Consider the following 13794-nt stretch of genomic DNA (forward strand, 5'->3'; position numbering starts at 1 on the left):
TGGATTACATATTACATTTCTAGTTGGTTAAATTTCAGAATTTCATAATGAACAGTCACAAGGCTTAATGGATTTTGTGCCCTGCTCTCACTGTTGGATATTTGTCGAAATTCAGCGTGGAACTAATTCATCTTTGAAAGCCATCTTAAACTTTCTAATAACCCCTAAGCCTGTTGGAAGAAAGGCAATGACAGAAAACAACTTCTTATCATTTCATTTGTGTAGTTCTTTATAGGCTTGAAATGAACTCACTTTTTTTACTTTATTAAAAATACTTTTGGGGGGCTGACTTGGTATGTAATAAGGGGAAATAGGTGGATACAAAACCTTGGAAACAGTTAAATAAATAAATTTTTTTTTAATGCACAAGCTATCTATCTCCTTCCAGACTTTTTTCAGTGTGTTTGTGTGTGTGTGTGGTTACATACTAGAAGGAAATTTAGTAAGTTATTTCTGAATTGTAAGATTCAGGGTGATCTTTGTTTTCTTTATATGTCTGTATATTTTTCAAATTTTTTTTACCATGAAGGTGTATTACTTCTATAATCACAAGAGCAATTAATTTTATAATCATGTTTAAAAATTTTACATCATTTTCTTTGAATATCTATAGAAGGTATTCCCTATATTCTTCGTGTTGCTTTAAATCTATTTGCTCTTTCTGAAGCCCTGCCATGAAACTAAAAGCAACAATGTTTTCTAACCAAAAGACACTTTAAGATGTTCTTCCAAGCTAAAACAATAATATATTTTAAAAATCATAAAACCATTTATTCAATGGGGTCTTTTTCCTCTGGAACTAATGAAAATACACACCCACACACAATATATATTTTTTTAAACTTTGAAGAATGAATCCATAGCAAATACTCTCTGTCTCCATCTCCTGCCTCCCCACACATTCACATGCTTCATAATTTTTTAATTTCTTAATATAGTTACTGAAAGTCCTGGGGTGACATCTAAACTTCTTGTCTCCTCAATTTACAGATAAAGAAAACAAAGACTGAACTAGGAGAGACCGAAATGGAGGCACAGACTTTCAAGCCCAGGCTTTCACAAAGGTAAACTGCATACCTAATCCTTCCTAATAGATTCCAGAAAGAACATGGACGAAATGTCTCTTGATCTTCTTCTTTTTTTTTTTCTTACACAAATTTAACACTTTGATTGCTTATGACCGAAAAGCAGTATTTAAAGAAACAGCACAGGTCACTTTTACTATATACAGCACAGTTAGCAAGGTACTACCTTGAGTAGCTGTTTAAAGGGATCACACTTCAAACGGTAATTGACCTAAATTCTCCTTCCTGCTCTGCACTCCAGTGAGTCTTGCCAATGTGCAGCCCTCCCAAGCATCTCACACATGGAAGAGATACAGTAGAGTCCTGGGAAGCATGAAAATCTACGCCACTGTGATTAAAACTAATTCAAACATTATTTTAATGCCTGTGTTTAGTTTGCTAAGAATTCTCAACTTTAGTGGGTGCCTAAGGGCTGACAGCTCCACTCTGGAATGAATCAGAATTTGATTTATAGAGAAGAACACTTTTAAGTGATTACACCTGCATTGGTCCCATCTGGTTGGGGTATGATGAAATGGAGTTCTATGTCTCTGCCTTCAAAGTATTTCTTATGATTTGAATTGTAAGCAACACTACAAAACACACATATCTAAAAGAAGAAACTGAACCATGAACAGCTTGACATTACCTAATTTATTTGATTAATCCCACAAAGAACACCAGTGCAAGAACTCTTGGGGGCCAGGGTTGGGGGGCAAATAGATGGATACAAATTCAATCACATTATCTGGTGACGTTCTCATTCCAGGGTCATTTCGTTGCTTTGCCCCCATGTTGTATTTCAGCTTGTAAATTATCTACTACTAATGTTCTTAGGAAAAGTGTGTGATTGGTTAATGTTCTTTGCAACCTACAGGATCACCAGTTTAAAGTTTTAAATATTCAACACATTTACGGGTTGTAGAAATTCTGTCAGCATCAAATAACCATTGTTTCAAATGTTTTTGGAACAAAATGGAATCAACAAACATCTTTGGTACATAATCTTCTTTGAGTGTTTTTGCGGCTTTCTCCCATTATTTTGGAAAATAATATTGTTGCCAGCATTTCAGAACACGTACAGAAGCAGACTTGGCATTCAAGTTCTGACTCATTTATAAAGCCGTATGTTACAAATCACAGCTTTCTGTTTGGTGGATCAAAGCAGATATTAAGTTGGAAGATTTTTGTATTACCTGAGGTATGTGCTAGCAAAGAAAGACATGGAAATCAAATTTCTTACCAATGTTCATATTTCTTGTCTGTGTCATTGTACTAAAGAGTGTTCTTGTTGTGTGTTCCTCAAACAAAACCATAGCCATTACCCCTTAAATTATAAAATTAAACAGGATTTTAAAAAGAGATATACACTAAGCCATTGTTACATAAAGAGTGGAGAAGCCAAAAAAAAAAAAAATAGATGGAATAGGCAGGTAAATGGCTGGGGGAAGGAAACAAAATCAAGTTCCTTGGAGCCTAATATTATATGAATATGAGCAAAAACCCATATGAAGTCACTTAATAATGAGGTCAAGAATGCTGAATAATTTAACATACCCTTGGATCTTGATTTGTGACTGTCCAAAACTAATATTTCACAAGCCACATTGCACCTTGTCACAGAGTCCTATTTCTCCCTCAAGATAATGCCCAAGTATTAATGGACCCAATTTGGTGGAAATTACCTAATTGGCTGCAGTCACTTCAACTTGAATGTGACATTTTGGATTGTTCTATAGTCACAAGGATAAGTTAGAAGCTCGAGCAGCAGACTTGCTCTTTGTGATAATTGCAGCAGAAGCTTATGTTATCACCAGAGCTTATTATTTTGCAAGTTGTACACTCAGCTTTTTGTAAAAATTGTACTGTAAGGGAAAAATCCCTGAGGAGGCTTCTTTTCTCTCCTGGTTTTTCTAACACCCCCAGAGGAGGATGACCAAACAAAATGCTACGTGATTGTGTTTAAGTGCACTTAATGACATGCCACCTGATAAAATATTTTAGTACCGTGGACTAAACAGTTCCTTAATTCTTTGTATTATTTAGGTTTTGTGCTTATTCAGTTAACCGAATTACTGGTAGTGAATAACATCAGTAAGGGCACTGTTTCTGTCTTGGGGAAATTGTGTACCTACCTCTTCATCAGGCAGGTAAATGAGGAGTAAGAAGTCTGCTTCCTGCTAGCATCGTCATTAGCTTCCATTTTTTGCCTAAGCATTGTGCCGTGAAAACAGTAAGCTTATTCTTGCACCAGACAGTGGACATCTTTCTCTGGTTAGTAAATCTTTGTATTTCTGTAATGCTTGATAGTTTCAGGAGAACATAACTTCCCTGCCTGTCTTTCTTCCTTCCTTCTATACTCAATGAGTAGACAAGATGATCCAGGCCCTGTGCTGGGCACTGAAGATACAAAGATAATTGAAACATAGTCTCTGTCCTCAAGGAGCTCCCTGCTTAAAAAGGGGAAAAAGAAGAAGAACCAATTCATTATAATCCTGTGCAGTGAGTGTTCTAACCATGTGTAGTACAGAAAGTGCTAAGAAGTAAGGAAGCCTTACAGAGGAAGTAATTTGGGGGCCAGATCTTGAAAGATGAACAGATGTTTGCAACTGGAAAAGAGGGAGTGATGAGAGGGGATTGGTGGAGTGATTGCCTCAAGCAAAAGGGACAGCACTTGTGAGGACTTCAAGATGTGGAATAGGTGGCAGGTGAGGCCAGATCAAAAAGGATAATATGTGCCTTTGTGAATAATGGAATAGATAGATAGATAGATAGATAGATAGATAGATAGATAGATAGATAGATAGATAATCTGCCCTGAGTTCCTGGCACAGAGCTTCTAAATCCCTTGGAACTTGCTGGGTGACAGGAGTATCTTTTTTTCTGATGAGGTGACTCTTGATGGGCTCTTGAGTAGCTTCAGGATGGGGGTTGGTCACCAGAAAGATCAAGCCATAATTAGAAGTTGGAACTTTCAGCTCCAGCCCCTATTCTCCAGGAGGGGGAGAGGGGCCAGAAATTGAGTTTAATAATTGGTCATGTGTTATATGATGAAGCTTCTGTAAAATTCCCAGAAGTGTGCTGTTCAAAGAGCTTCCATGTCAATGGACACATCTATGTGCTGGGAGGATGGCGCATTCCAACTCCGTGGAAACAGAAGTTCTTGTTCTTGGGACGTTTCCAGACCTCACCCTATGTACCTCTTCATCTGGGTATTCATCTGTTCCTTTATCACATCCTTTATTATATGATAAACCAGTAAATGTAAGAAAGTATTTCCCTGAGTTCTGTGAGCTGTTCTAGCAAATAATTGGACCCGAGGAAGGGGTCATGGAAACCTCCAATTTGTAGCCAAGTCAGGCAGAAGTTGTGAGTAACCTGGGGACCCTCAACTTGCAATTGGCATCGGAAATGGGGAGCAGTCTCTGAGGAGTGAGTCCTTAACCTGTGGTACCTGTGCTAATTACCTTAGTAACAGAATTGAACTGAATTGTAGGACACCTAGCTGGTGTTAGAGAATTTTTGGTGTGGAAAACCCACATGTCTGGTGTCAGAAGGATTCAAAAAGTGTTGTTAAGTATGAGTAAAGGAAAACAGAAGAGTTTTCCTAGACAGCTTTGTCCCGGTGTCTGGACAAGTCAGCAAGCTTCTTTGAGCTTAGGATACATATTGTCTATTTAATAATTCTCCATGCAGCAATAATTTGATATTAATGCTATCATCCTTTTATAAACAGTTCATTACATATAGTGTTATATATTTTTCCTAGGCACTGGGTACTATTAGCCAATGAAAGCTAATGACAAACTATAGCCTCCTCTCTCAACCAATGAGCATCAATGTACCATTCTGCAAAGTCTCACCCAGTGAGCGGGCTCCCATACTGCCAGAGTTGAGTGTCTTTTGCAATGCTGATGTTTCTTCTGCCATGATCCCTCTTTCTGCAATTATTTTTGCTCTGAGAAGCAGTTTTGATCCATATGGCTAATAAAAGGTGTGCAAGTGCTCATGCTGGAGCAAAGAAATTAAAAGTATCATGTTGGGTGTTCAAACACAAGTGTAACAGCAGCTCAAGTGAATGTCAAGGAAATAGAGAGAGAGAGAGTAAGGATCATCAGGCAGTTACAGACCAGTGACAGTCTGACTTTGAGAAGGGCACCGTATAGAGCAGGGCATCTTGGGAAGACTGCACAAAGTCTGGCTGCAGGGACCTTGTGATCCCAGGGAGCCTGGGGGGACAGATTGGACATTGTCAGCCATTGCCATAATATCAGAAACACCTCTTTGTAAGGTCTACACTTTCAGGACCTCATGCAGCACTAATTCAGGTAGTGTACCCCTTTTCTGAAATGAGTGTACTCCCTATACAAAAAAAAGTAAATGGAGAATTCATGGCTTATTAAGGTATACCTCTGGGACTAGGCTGTCTGGGTTTCAAACTCAGCTCCACCGTTTACCAGCTGTATCACCTTGGATAATGAACCTCACTGACCTCAGTTTCCCTATCTGTAAAATGGGAATAACTACCACCTACCAAATGAATTTACTGTGAAATAGAATAATACTTGTAAAGTGTTTAGAATAGGGCCTGGCATATCCTAAATACTTGAAAATATTAACTATTACTATTACTGCTGTTATTGTTATTTAGTTTTCTGCCTATAAAATATGGGGAAATGACTAAACAATCCATGAGGTCCTTCCCAGTTCTAAAATTATCTGAATTTACCAATCCCTTTCGTCCGAGGGAAAAACTGTAACTCAGAGGTTTTGACTGACCTCATCAAGGTTACATGGGGAGTAAAAGTAAGATGCAAACCCCAAATTGGAACCCAGGTCTACCAGCCCCTAAGCCTGTGTCCTTGGTGCCTCTTTATGTAGCAAAAACTAACCAGAGCATCACCCAGGGGGGCCCCTTGATCTTCAACCTCCCCTCCCTTGGAGTCACAGAAACTCAGCCACTCGTCATTTCTGTTTTTGTTTTTTAACTCCTTCCATTGCTCTGCAAATCAAGAAGGAAACTGGCAAGCCTGGAGAGCAAAAGGGGATTTGTTTCATTGGAAGATGTAAAACTAATGTCAGAATATTCCTCCCAGCATTTACAGCTCAAGCCCCTGCTGTTGGTCCTAGAGCTGTTAGGAGATTGATCATCCTTGCAGAACAAGTGGTCCACTTTGCATCCAATGCTACAGTCAGTTTTCAGAAAAGACAAATCTTTGAGTTTGGTCCTTTGTTTTAACTAACCTTTGCTCTTGTTCTGTGTGGCTGGAATCCTACTCATACGTTTTCGCCTTCTGCCACAATTATGGCTGTACTGCAAGGGCTCAGTAAAAACAGAGGGGAGCAGGGAGAGGGAAGAAAGGGGAGGCAGAAGGGGAGGTGGGAGGGGACATATTTCTAGCAAACTGATCTATCCTCTAGTGTCAATTTTGGTAAATTTTGCTTCTGTTTTCTTTCTTACACTTTTGAAACCCACTTATATGTAGCAGAGACTTTGGGCTCTCACGTCTGAGAATGAAGCTTTCCTCTTTTGTTTATTATTTTTTTTTCCTTGTCTCTGTCCACTTAAGTATTAAAATAATCATTCCCCTTTTAATCGCTGAGATATCTGTGCAGATTTCTTAAATAAGTATTTTTTGTTTGACTGAACTGATTTCATCAGAGGAGGTTAATGTGATCATTTTAATTTGCAAAATTTCTTCCTCTTTTTACTTCTTCCACATTTGATTCTGAGTGCACATTTAATAATTTCTGATGGTTTGTGTTTCAGCATCAGCTGGATATGCAGAATAGGCTCTCAACAGTCTCAGAATTTGATTATGACCAAGGAACCACTATTCTATAAACACTGAAAATTGGAAATTATCTCTAGAGCTGTTTGTTAACGAAGTCGAAGGCTAACCTTTAGGGCTCATTAAAATTCCACTGATGAAAACTCTCTCGCAGGTCTCTCTTTCATGAATCCTGTTACAAGTGCTGGTGTGTGGAAATCAGTCTGCGTCCTCCCCTCTTGCCCTCCCCTTTAATCTCTTGGTCAGGTTTAGGTTGAGATTTTTAAAGCTTATAGGTTTCTCTTTCTCCCTACTCAGAGTATGTGTTTTGAATCCAAACAAACACAAAGGGGTCTCTGAATGTGTAACTCTTCCTGAGCCCCTCTGACCAGGCAGTCCTGCTGAACCTGCCTTCCCCCATTAATAAAGGAATGAAGTCATTCGGGGTAATTAAAAGGGGCAAAAAGATAGATATGTTTTCTGTACCTGACAGTAGAAATAAATATGGAAGCAGGGGAGATAATCACAAACCTCAAAGTAGAGTGCACAATTGGTGGAATGCAATGAGTTGTTTTAACAAGTCTATTTGCTAAATGACAGTCAGTTAAAATACAGATTCTTATCAAGAGATCCCTGCTTGGTGACAGCAGCCACTCTCCTGTCCTGCTGGCAAACAAGACCTTCTAAATCCTGCCAAAGTGCTGCAGCATCCGTGTGCAAAAGAGCATTTGAATTCACCTGGTACATCTCTGTAAAAGAAGGACGCTATTAATGGCATATAGCATCACATTTACTGCTGCTAAACAGATGGGAAATAATTGTTTATGGAATTTGTATTTTAATCGCATTAAGGTATTTGGCAGGGAGATCCACCTAAGTACACAATTCAAAGCCTGCCTTTGATCTGAGCCCCTTAGGGGCATTTTCCATGACTGATAAACTACTCTCTGAGTTCATAGGCAAATGATAAAAATGATAAAAAGGTAAAAAGAAAAAGGAGAAGAAGAAAGCCAGGCACCAACCTCCCATTTGAGCACTTTGTCTCCTTGGAGAATCAGACAGGCTAGCCAGGCTTGCAGTCATGCTGACGACTCAGCACACATCTTACCCAGTTATACACCCACACAGGGCTCAACATGAATGCCCTCCTCTCTCACCTCCTCCTTCTCCCCTTCCCTCCTCCTCCTTGCACGCAAACACACACACGTGCTTTATGCAAGAATTCATATGCTCTGTATTTTCAGAGATTCCTACTGCCTTTTATATGAGCCAGTTTAGATGTTTATAACGTATTTATCAATAATAGACCTTACACATATTTTCCCTCTTACCCTTCACATATTTCTTGGTTAGCACTATAATGTGACGTGATAGAAATCAGAAGCTTTGCCTTCAATGAAAATGAGTGTTTTAATTATGAAATATTTTGTCTTTTAAACATTCTGCAGTAAATTCAGCTGAACACAATCATAGGCAAAACCAAACTGTTAACTTGTCAATTTCCCTCTTACCAAGACCCAAAGAACAGATATCTAGTGTAGAAAATTTGATAGCTACTGAAAGAAAGGATTCTATAGATTCCCATTTCGAAAGCACAATCCCCATCTTTCCTCTTCTTGATATGATTGATCAGACACTTCCCTCCCTTTTTAGAATAAAGAGATCTGAGGAGGTTTTAAATTCTTGGATGGATTTTTTTGTTGGTTTGTTTGGTGGATTTTTCCTTCTCATTCTTTCTCCTCTGCAGAACACAACTAGTAAATGATTGGATCTTTGACAGAACAAAGGTATTTTTGATGGGCTCTGTAATCTAGCGCGCTAATGCGCCCAGTCCCCTCATTGTCTTGCTGTCTGATCCCATCCCTTCTGCCAGACAGTCACTGCAGGATGAGTCACTTTTAATGTCTGATAATCAAGGTGAATTTTCAAAAAGCTGCCATTTTGGAATTATGCACTATATCACAGTGTCAGGAACAAGAGGAGGAGGAAGGGTGAAGGAAAGGCAAAGATAGACACCTACTGCACGTTCGGAGAACTGCAGGTCACAGCCAGCACGGTGCCAGACAAGATATGTCTGGAGGGTCTAAGTCGATCAAGGCATCCATAATGAGAAGGAGACTATGTTAATTATAAATTAAAAATAACTTCTATGATAATGAAGATTGTATGCACAGGAGAAAACGTCTTAGTTAAAACAGACTGGAGGCATGGAATTAAGCACCAGCCATTTGGGGGTATGGATTCTGTACTACTGAATATAATGTGGTCCATTTAAAAACCTAATACAAACTTACATTGGAAAAAGAATAGAAGTGAATTGTGGCTGTCTCTGTGGATGCTGTATTGTCTGCCGTCCTTATTTAAAGCAACATCAGCTAAGGGAGGTTTACGTAGCAGATGAATGCAGCCTCCCTTCAACTAAGGGAGACTGGATATTTCTGGAATCATTTAAAGGACTGAAACCTTTTTTCCCCCATGCAATGGCAAGGGAGATATTGGAAATCCCAGGTAAACAAAGGCCAATCAAATATTCTTGCAAGCCTTCGACTATACAAATACACGTTGGTCAATGTCTTCTCTAAGGTAATTAACTAAACCCACTGTTACGTTTTGTGGTTCTGGATTTTTTTTTAATTGTTGGCATTGTATTAAATAGTAGGGTAGTTGAAGGAAAATGATGTAAGAATAGCCTGCTACTTCTGTTTGTTATTCAGATAAGTGAACGCCTATAAATAGAAGCAGGATGTTTTGACTAGGGAAATGCTGTCCTCATTACAGCTGGGAGATGCTGGGGTGATTTAAAGCTGAAGCTTCAAAGCCTTGTCCTGCTTTATAAAAGCATCAGTGTTTTCATGGCTGTTTCAGTGGCCAGTCAGAATCTGCAGGTGCTTCATCTGTCCTGGGGGAGGGAGGGAATGACATTTCTGAGAATGCTATTTTGTAACCATGATGAATGCTTACATATTTCCTCTAACACAGGTATTTAAATACCTGCATATCTTCTTCAGCAAAAGTCATGTGTAGATTATTCTACCTTGTTATTGTCTACTGAAGTTAATTAGTCCATTCTCTCCCCATTCTCCACTCCTACCTTCACCACTATCAATTGCACATACACATACACAGTACTTAACAGACAGCTGCAAAATAAGCAGAGAAAAGAAAATATTTGGCTACCATGCTGCTGTTCTCATGTATATAAAAAAAGATTAGACATATAGAGAATATTTGAGATGGAAGTAACCCCTGGGAGATCTTTTCGTACTACCCTAATTCTACCAAAACAATAGTGAAATGACTTGTCCTAGGACACTCAGCCAGAGAATGTCAGATGCCAGGCTAGCATCCGGGTGTCTAACTAGCTGTCTGGCTTTCTTTCCACGGCAGCATGCTCTCTTCCCATTAAAAGAATCAGGTCCCTGCAGCTTGGCTAAACAGTGATTAATGCACAGATGTCACAATGAGACAAAGAAAAACCTGAGGAAAAGATAAGAATCATATACATTTTCAACCATGATACAAAGGAATAAAATAGAAAATAGTATGAAATGAAGAAAAGCAAAATGTTAATAGAACATCTATCTAACAAAACGATCTGCCTAGTCAGGAATTCTATTAGAAGGCAGAATTGTCCTTTGAGGAAAGAAGCAGAAACATTTGGAAACAGCCAAGAAAGCAAATGCTGCTTGCAAAAGTCACATTGATTTATTTCTCTCTATATATTTTCATCTGAAATATTAGAATCATTCAGTCATTCAAGCATGGATTCTCACTGTAGAAAGTGCAATCCTGCCTAGGCTCTGTAAATTAGTAACACTGTAAATTAGTGCAACTAGGACTGAACCAGCGTTTCCTTCTTTTCTTCTAGAATTTAGATCCTTAGAGGGTACAATCCTGCCTTGCTCTCTGAGGAAAGGTCTACCTGATATGACCTGATAGATATTTTTGCATCTACAATTTCTCTTTTGCTATATTCTGTCTCCTATTACACTAATCTCTATCTGAAATGTTCTACACATTTTTATTAAAATATCTCCTTGATGCTTGAGAGTCCTGAGTTCCTGAGCCTGAAACCCTTGCATCCTCAAGTGTATCGCCTTTTTTACTGTGAAACCTGATGGATTTTCTTGACAAACACAATGACAACAGGAACACTCTTAGAGGCATTCGATAATATAATGATAAACCAGACAATATTATAAACCAGACCAGGTCCTCCCAAGTATCTCTGCTTTTCCTTTAAAAGAACCTAAAGAAAGGCTGCACTAAGAATTAAAAAGAACAGATAAAATTTATATCAATTGAGAATGTGTTTTAGCCTGATAGAGAATCTTTGTTAGCTAAAGGGAGGATCAAAAGATCAGGTATTGTGTTGAAAATCTTAATAAGTAAGATGGAGGATAGAGAGATGATAGTCAATAGACAACAAAAGTGTTTATAAAAAAAGCAAATTTTGATTCCTTCAAGTATCAAAACAAGTGGGTTTTCATAGTCTCTCTATTCTTATTGTTTGCTTCTGAGGAAGAAAAAAATTGAATATATATCTGGCTGGTGGGGTAATCACAGACACATGGTGTGTATGTTTGCTCTGGAGAGCTATCAGGAGTATTAATGGACTTCTGTGTCAGTGTCCTGTCAGGAATTGGTTTTCCCAACCTCAGCACTATTAACATTTGGGGCTGGATAATTCTTTGTTGGGGGAGGAAGTAGAGGCAGGAAGGGGGCTGTCTTGTGCATTTTATAATGTTTAGCATCATTCCTGGCCTCTACCCACTAGGGGTCAGTAACACCCCCCAGCTGCAATAACTAAAATGTCTCCAGACATTGCCACGTGTCCCCTAGAGAAAACCATCAGACTAGAGGGAATGGTTCTCGTTTTGGAAAATAGGCTCAGTTGTCCAATGTTTTGGACAGTCCTACTTATACAATAAGCCATGTTTCCTAAGATTTGTTCAAAACATAGCAGTCACCTCATGGTCCCTGATGTTTCCAATGGATTGACTAATGGCTGGTTCTCCCATAGAACTCAGAGCTCAAGTTATGAGGGAGGCATGTGTCAAAGAGAATTGAGCAATTGCTTATTGACATACAGAGTTGATAGGATCAAATAGATACAAAGCCAACCACATTTCTGAAGGAGATATAATGTCAACAAAACATTGTGAAAAAAATTAAAGACCTAAATAAATGGTCATAGATTGCAAGGTTTAATATAAAGGCTGCAACACTTCCCAAAGAGCCATCACCATAGATTTTTTAAATACAATTATCTGAGACAAAAATGACATTGAAGCCCCCAGTCTTCTATAGAAAGCAGGCCAATTCACACTAGAAAGCATATTTTTCAGTGCCCTTTTTAGATATGGCCAAGCGGGATGATAGAGGGGAAAGGAACCTCTCAGAGCCATGGAGAAAAATGATCTGGGAAGCTCCCCCAGGGAGCAGAACAACAGGCCAAAGAACAGTCCGTACCCCTAAGGGGGCCTTTACCATGTCATTCCACAAAGATGTCAGAATTGCTATGAATCAGTGACTGCTGCATGATTTCCACTTTACCATTTCTAAGTGGGAGTGTTTATTATAGTTACCTTATCCCTCTATCACCACTATATGTTGGGCATGTCAGGGGTAGGTACCTTGGCTTGTTAGTTTATTAGTGAATGGATCAAGAGGAGCCATATGAGATCCAGTGCTTTGAGTTTGAAATGTCATTGGATAAGACTTTGGGGTGTCTTCTTTAAAGAAGAGGTGGAAGTATTTTGAATATAAAATAAGGAAGTAAATATTTGTCCCCAAAAGAACAGACTGAGGCAGATTTTATTACTTTTCTCAATTATTGGCTGTCCTTCCCTATGGAATGATTATACATACTGCTCATTTTTCTTTTGACTTTCAGCACCTATCCATATGGGTGACTGTCTCTTTGATATTAAGCTTGATCATAAGACTTTCTTTTGCCAATGAAATGTGGATAGAATTAATGTGTACAACTTCCCAGAAGATTAACCATGTTATGGTTCAATCATCACTTCTTTTCCTCCATCACTTTGTCCAACGGAAAGCACTGAATAGACACTATCAAATCAATTCAGAGATTTCAGTAGAAGGAAAGATGGCCATGATCTTGGTTAGGCCTTGAATGTGAGCCTTTTTAAAAATCAGCCTTGTTTCTCAAAGCATTATTCAATTTTATCTTTTGCTGGTTGCAAATGAAAATTAGTTGCACTTTTCGATTTCACTTACAAATTAGAAGATTCTTTCTTGAGCACTGTCATTCTTGTATTACCTTGTTAAATGTAAAAAATAGAAACTAAGTTACACTAGTAACATTCTGTTTCTTATCTTCTTCACCTAAATCCACAAGCTAATTAGGTAGATGATCTGCTTTCCTGAAAAAGCCAGATGTAAGCAATGCGATTTTGTTTGTTTGTTTTATTGAAGTATAATCGATTCACAGTGTATTAATTTCTGGTATACAGCATAATGATTCATATGTATATATATGTATATGTACATATATATTCCTTTTCATATTCTTTTTCATTATAGGACATTATAAGGTACTGAATATAGTTCCCTGTGCTATACAGTAGGACCTTGTTTATCTATTTTGTATGTAGTAGTTAGTATCTGCAGATTTCGAACTCCCAAGTTATCCCTCCCTACCCCCTTTCCCATTGGAAACTATGTTTGTTTCCTATGTCTGTAAGTCTGTCTCTGTTTTGAAAATAAGTTCATTTGTGTCCTTTTTTTTTTTTAAGATTCCACATATAAGTGATATCATATAGTATTTTTCTTTATCTTTCTGGCTTGCTTCACTTAGTATGACAATCCCCAGGTCCATCCATGTTGCTGCAATTGGCATTATTTTATTCTTTTTTATATGGCTGAGTAGTATTCCATTATAAATATATACCACATCTTCTTTATCCAGTCATCTGTCAATGAACATTTAGGTT

At 38.3% G+C, this 13794-nt stretch overlaps 1 protein-coding gene across 1 annotated transcript in view; it reads left to right on the forward strand.

Moving 5' to 3' along the window:
- The window catches only part of PMFBP1 (polyamine modulated factor 1 binding protein 1), a 243370-nt gene that overhangs the window by 117128 nt on the left and 112448 nt on the right, over window positions 1-13794 (forward strand). Inside the window, exon 8 of the mRNA XM_014558373.2 lies at window positions 991-1064. The gene's annotated coding sequence lies outside the window, so the exon portion shown is untranslated. The remainder of the gene's footprint in view (window positions 1-990; window positions 1065-13794) is intronic.

The sequence above is a fragment of the Camelus ferus genome, chromosome 9 (genome assembly GCF_009834535.1).
Source record: "Camelus ferus isolate YT-003-E chromosome 9, BCGSAC_Cfer_1.0, whole genome shotgun sequence".
NCBI classification, from domain to species: domain Eukaryota; kingdom Metazoa; phylum Chordata; class Mammalia; order Artiodactyla; family Camelidae; genus Camelus; species Camelus ferus.